This window comes from Arachis ipaensis, chromosome B1, assembly GCF_059453495.1.
Source record: "Arachis ipaensis isolate K30076 ecotype BB chromosome B1, ASM5945349v1, whole genome shotgun sequence".
Taxonomy (NCBI): domain Eukaryota; kingdom Viridiplantae; phylum Streptophyta; class Magnoliopsida; order Fabales; family Fabaceae; genus Arachis; species Arachis ipaensis.
The window spans coordinates 12,224,749-12,230,846 of record NC_142436.1 but is presented as its reverse complement, the minus strand read 5'-3'; positions in this window follow the sequence as shown (position 1 = coordinate 12,230,846).

Genomic DNA, 6,098 nt, shown 5'->3' with positions numbered 1-6,098 from the left:
AGATGCTTCATTCTTTTTTTTTTTAACTTGGGTGATTCTATTGTTGCAAAATCAGGCAAAATTAAGTTAAATCCAATCCAAAACAAATAAACATCCACTTTAGAATGAAAATAACCATCTACCTACCTAGTAAAATGAATATCCAACATATTTTAAATTGACCACAACTTCTAACATGTCCATTAATTTTCTCATTTATTACACACTTATCTTAATAGTGACATATATTTTATAATTTACTAATTTATATTTTAGGCAAATGACTAACTTAAATAGGATTTAGCTTTTTAGTAAAAAATTTGTGATAATAGGCCTTATTCTCACAAATTTTTTTTAAAAGTCTTATAACTTAATCACTTATATCTAAATGGCATAACTCGAAACAACAGCAGTTGCACGAGTTTCGCAGGACAGCGACACTTCCGAAACGACAAGTACCGCGAGTCAAAGATTCCTCCAGCGATGATGGTGAAATATGGATGCGAACTGGCAGGGCATTGTATAGGCTGCGTGGTGGAGGTTGGAATTGCTGTTACGGTGGGATGGGAGAACCGTACGTAGTGTAAATGTGTTTATGGGTGCTAATCCTAAATTTTTAAATTTTAAAATCTGATAATAATTAATTAATTAAGAATCTGAAATTTAAAATTAATTTTACCATTCCTTTTTAATCTATTGTTCGCGTTGTTTACTATATGCATTGTTCCCCTATACTTTCTCATAAAATAATAGACAAAATATAAAGAATGTTACAAGCTCGTTATAATCTTAATGTTTTTTTTTTTTTCTGAAAAAATATACCATCACATTAATCACCAGTAGCACCGCCACTAGTCACATCATCTTCATCATTGCCACCACCAACAGTTCTCACCACCAACAACATCATCCCCTACTCGCACTACGAGAATCATCCATGCTGAACACAATCAACCACCACCATCTACAATCACAAAGTGATTTTCTAATCAAAATAAAAGAAAACAAAAAAAGTTAGAAAAGATAGATTTGGGATATAGAATAGCAAATCAGACAATAAAGGCAAAGAAAGATGTAGCGGAGGAAGAGAAGACAACAAAGCAGACAAAGATGTGATGGCGACAAAGAGAAAAATAAAGATGTGATGACAACCAAAGAGAAAGACAAAGACATGACGATGATGATAAAACTTGTATGCAGCTGGATATCTTTTTCCTCACATTTCTCTTAAGCTCTTAACTTATAAATCTCCCTTACCAATCTCAGATCTCCATTATCTCTTAAATCTTAGGTCTCCTAACTCTTCACCCAACGGTGCAACCACCTTTGTCGTCCTTTCTATTTCATAGAACTGTTGTTGTCGCTTGTCTACCGTTGTCTTCTTCCTTTCATCCTTTATTGGCACCACCATCTTCATTTCTTATTTGCCATTGTCTTCCTCCTATATTACCATATTCTATCACAGTCTCATGATTTTTCTCTTTCTTTCCTTCATCACTCCACTGTCATTCTTTTATGCTCTACCACTATTCATCACTTGTCTATCATCATATTCTCCCTCTATTTTACTGCTTGGTGGTGGTTGTGTTTTCATTAGTGCAGTTATTTGCTTGTCATGATTGTTCTATTTTTTATAATTTGTTGGCTTTTCTTTTTGTTTTTAACCTAAAATACGATGTCGTTTTGTCTTTTTCTTTTCTCCATATATTAAAAGAACCATAAAACCATTTGGATTATAGTTCATTGCAATTTGACAATTTTTTAAATATTTTTTGATTCGATGCTGATTTTTAAATATGATGATTTTACCATAGTATTGAATAAGCTTGAACATTAATTTTTAGTTAAACCAATTCAACTAACCAATTCAATTTGGTTCTCAAAATATTGAATAACTAATAATATGAAGAAAGAAAATAAAAACATAAAATACAATTGAAAATAAATGAAAAAAATTCATAAGACTTCCATCTTTATTGTTATCAAATTTAACTCAACTGATGTGACAACTCTCTTTTCTCTCCTTGGTAAAAGCTCTGTTCTCTCTCTTGGTAGCAAAGTGACTGTCGGTGGAGGACTGTTGACCAAGGTTCTGAAAATTAGACCGGATCGGTCGGTTTGACTGGGTTAACCGAGAATCGATCTTATGGCCGGTCCGGTTGATACGCAAAACCGCTTTACAAAAAACCAGTTTAAAAACTGGCCGAACCGATAGTTAACCAGTAAATCGGTTAAACCGGTCAGGTTTTTCAAAAGACCGGTTCTCTAAAAAAAAAGTAAAAACCCCACCCCCTAAAACACCCGACCCTCTCCCTTCTGTCTCACTCTCACATTCCAACCAAAATCCCTAATTTGCCTAACCTATGAGAGAAAACACCGCTGCCACTATCAGCCCCAACACCATCTTGAAGCCCCACTAGCCACCGTCAGCCCCCCAGCTGCCGCCACTCTTCTCTTCCTCACCGTCTCTACTTGTCGCGAAGCCCCACCAGCCATCGTCACCCCCAGTTGCTGCCACTCTTGTGCTCACCATCTTTGTGCTCGTCGTGAAGCCCGCCTCTGTGATCGTTGTCGTCGGCAGTGACAGAGGGTGCCGTCGTTGTCCTCGTCCTCGTTCTTCTTATCCTCTATGTCACGCAAACGGTTACTCAATCCTCTTTAAGCGCATCCTCTCCTCCGTGAATCTCTGCCCAGAGCCTCGCCGTAAAATCACTGCTCGGGGCCTCGCCGTCGCAAAATGATCCTCTTCCGAGCTTACTCTGTCACCGATGTTCCTCCTTCGCCGTGTCTCCGGTAATAATTAAGCCACTGCTTCTTCAGTTTCAATTTCTAAGATTCTGACTTCTGAATTGGGATTGTGTTCTGAGTTGGATTGTTGCTCATGTGGTTTTGAATTTAGTTTGGAGGTTAAGTTTGGATTGTTTTAGTTAGGTTTTCTGTTTCTAGATTCTCTGGATTTGGATTTGGATTTTTAGTTTTCTGAGTTTTGTTGTTGAATAGATTGAAAGATTTTTATTGAAATTTGCTATAACTCTGAATTTTTTTTTGTTGATGATGGATTGAAATTTTTAAGTGTAAGTGTAAGTTTGTGATTCTAAGTTTTCTGAGTTTTATTGTTGAATAGATTGAAAGGTTGTTTTTGAAATTTGCTGTAACTCTGAATTTTTTTCGTTGCTGATGGATTAAAATTTTTAAATGTAAGTTTGTGATTCTAAACTTTTATTGCAATGACCAATTTTTAGTTTCCTGCCTCGCTTCTTCTTTTATTGAAGTTCCTCCCAGATAGTAGCCAGTCGATACTCAGAGAGCAGAGATAACTGATAATATCTCTAACCAGCTTTGAGTATTGGGTTACCTTTTCATGGACATTGTCTAGCTTGAAATGAAATTTAGACATAGATCATTGATTTAAACCAACTTATTCTGTACCAAAGCATTCTCTGAGTTAAAGGATAAATTTTCTTGTTGATTATTTTGTTATAATTTAGAAGTTAGTTAAAAAAAAATTTATTTTATAGAATTTTAATAATAAAATATGAATAAATTATTATGTCAAGTTATAAACTTCTGAATTTTATCAATTAAGAAATTATTGAATTTGTATATTTAAAATTGTATATTAAATTTTTAATAATTATATTATATATTTAATGAAACCGATTCAACTTCGATTGGAACCCGGTTGGACCATTGAACTATTGAACCTGTCACCTGATCGGTTCAATGACCGATCCGATTCTCGCAACCTTGCTGTTGATCCTCCTCTCTTCCCCCTCCCCCTTAACTTTCAACCCTCTCTTCTTCCCTTTTCTTTCCCACCTTCTCTTTCATTCTTTTTTCCCCTCCATTCTTCCACTTGTGTTTTTGGCTTTCCCAACCTCTTACCTCACCCCTTTCTTTCTGTGTTCTTTTTCACCTCTTTTTTTCTCTTCCTCTCCATCTCTCCCTTCTTGTCTCTTTTTTTTTTGTTTTTTTGTTTTTGTATTTTCTATTTATGTTTTTAGTCTCTTTGTTACCGGTCTAGCTTTCAATAATTTTCTGATGTTTAATATTCTTTTCTTTAGTAATGTCCTCTTTTATAAGTGCTTTGATTCTAGTAGATCTAAAGAAAAAAATTAGGGAAAAAACTTTTTGTTTATGAAGATATTTATAGATCAGGAAAACGTTCATATCTATTGTGAGAAAAAAGATAAAATACTAAATTGTATTGCAGTATATCTATGTAGATTTAGAAACAAAAGAAACTTAAATTTATCTCTATTTCTACCTTTTAAAGTTATTCGAAATCGAATATTGTGCTTTCGTCCTCTCGATTTATAATTTAACATAAAAATATGTATCTTTTTTTAGTGGTAGAACTAATGTGTTTTTATTATTAAGTAAATATTCAAATTGGTCCCGAAAGATAGCCCGATCTTCAAACGATTCCCCGTAAGAAAAAGATAATAAAATTGTCCCCGAAAAATTTAAAATTGGTAACGTTAGTCCTTCCGTCAGTTGGATGATGACGTGGAGGGCTAATGCCACGTGTCACAAGATGATTGGTTGACATGTCAGATCGGTGACACGTGGCACGCCACGTGGCACTTGACATGTAAAAAAGTTATTTATAATAAAAATAGTCCTTGAAAGTTCAGACGTAAGTCATATTCATCCCTAAAATTTTAAAAATTAATCAAATTAGTCATTATATAATTTTTTTATTTTTTCTTGATAATATTAAATTTAAAATATTTTTTGATACTACTAATTTTAATAGAAATGTAATTGACAATAAAAAAAATTAGTAATTGTATCTTTTCTTCTTAAAAATTTGTTCAATAAAATTATCTCTCTCCTCTAATTCTTGTCAAAATCTCTCTTATTCTTTTTTATTCTAAAACATTTTTCTTACATTATTACATTTTGCTGGAATATATATATATATACTCAAAATTGAAATGTATGTATTTGTTACCCTAAATAAAGTTATATGCTCAAAATAAAAATTTATGTATGTTAACCTAAACAAATTTAATAAAAATTTATACATCTTTTTTTTCATTACGTTATTACTTTCATTTAGATTAACATACATAAATTTTGATTTTGAGCATATAACTTTGTTTAGGTTAACAAATACCTACATTTCAATTTTGAGTATATATATATATATATATTCCAACAAAATGTAATAATGTAAGAAAAATGTTTTAGAATAGAAAAGAATAAGAGAAATTTTGACAAGAATTAGAGGAGAGAGATAATTTTATTGAACAAATTTTTAAGAAGAAAAGATACAATTACTAATTTTTTATTGTCAATTACATTTCTATTAAAATTAGTAGTATCAAAAAATATTTTAAATTTAATATTATCAAGAAAAAATAAAAAAATTATATAATGACTAATTTGATTAATTTTTAAAATTTTAGGGATGAATATGACTTACGTCTGAACTTTCAAGGACTATTTTGATTATAAATAACTTTTTTACATGTCAAGTGCCACGTGGCGTGCAACGTGTCACCGATCTGACATGTCAACCAATCATCTTGTGACACGTGGCATTAGCCCTCCACGTCATCATATGCCACGTGGCACTTAACGTGACACGTCATCATCCAACTGACGGAAGGATTAACGTTACCAATTTTAAATTTTTCGGGGACAAATTTTATTATCTTTTTTTTATGGGGACTCGTTTGAATCGGACTATCTTTCGGAGACCAATTTAACTATTTACTCATAAATATAAGTGTGGTTTGGTTATTTCTACGCATGGAAATTTATTTTTGTGTCAAAAAAAATTTAACTCAACTGAGTCGAGTTATTAATTAAATTGTATTTTCATTGAAACTAGTTTAATTGGGTGTGACCTAATCAGTTTTAATAAAACTGGTGGCCCAACTAGTTTTGTTAACCCGAGAGTTGAGATTGGGTATTTGGGTCACACCATTTTATTTTATTTTATTTTTTTTAATTTTACTTTTTAACCTCTAAATTTCAAAACGAACTGGTTTGCACCACAAGGTTTGGTTTAGTGGCAACTATGTTTGACTTGCTAGGAGATGCACCGAGTTTAAATCTCAGTTAAGACTGGATATTGTTTAAGAGCCCATAGTATCATGGTAGTGTGT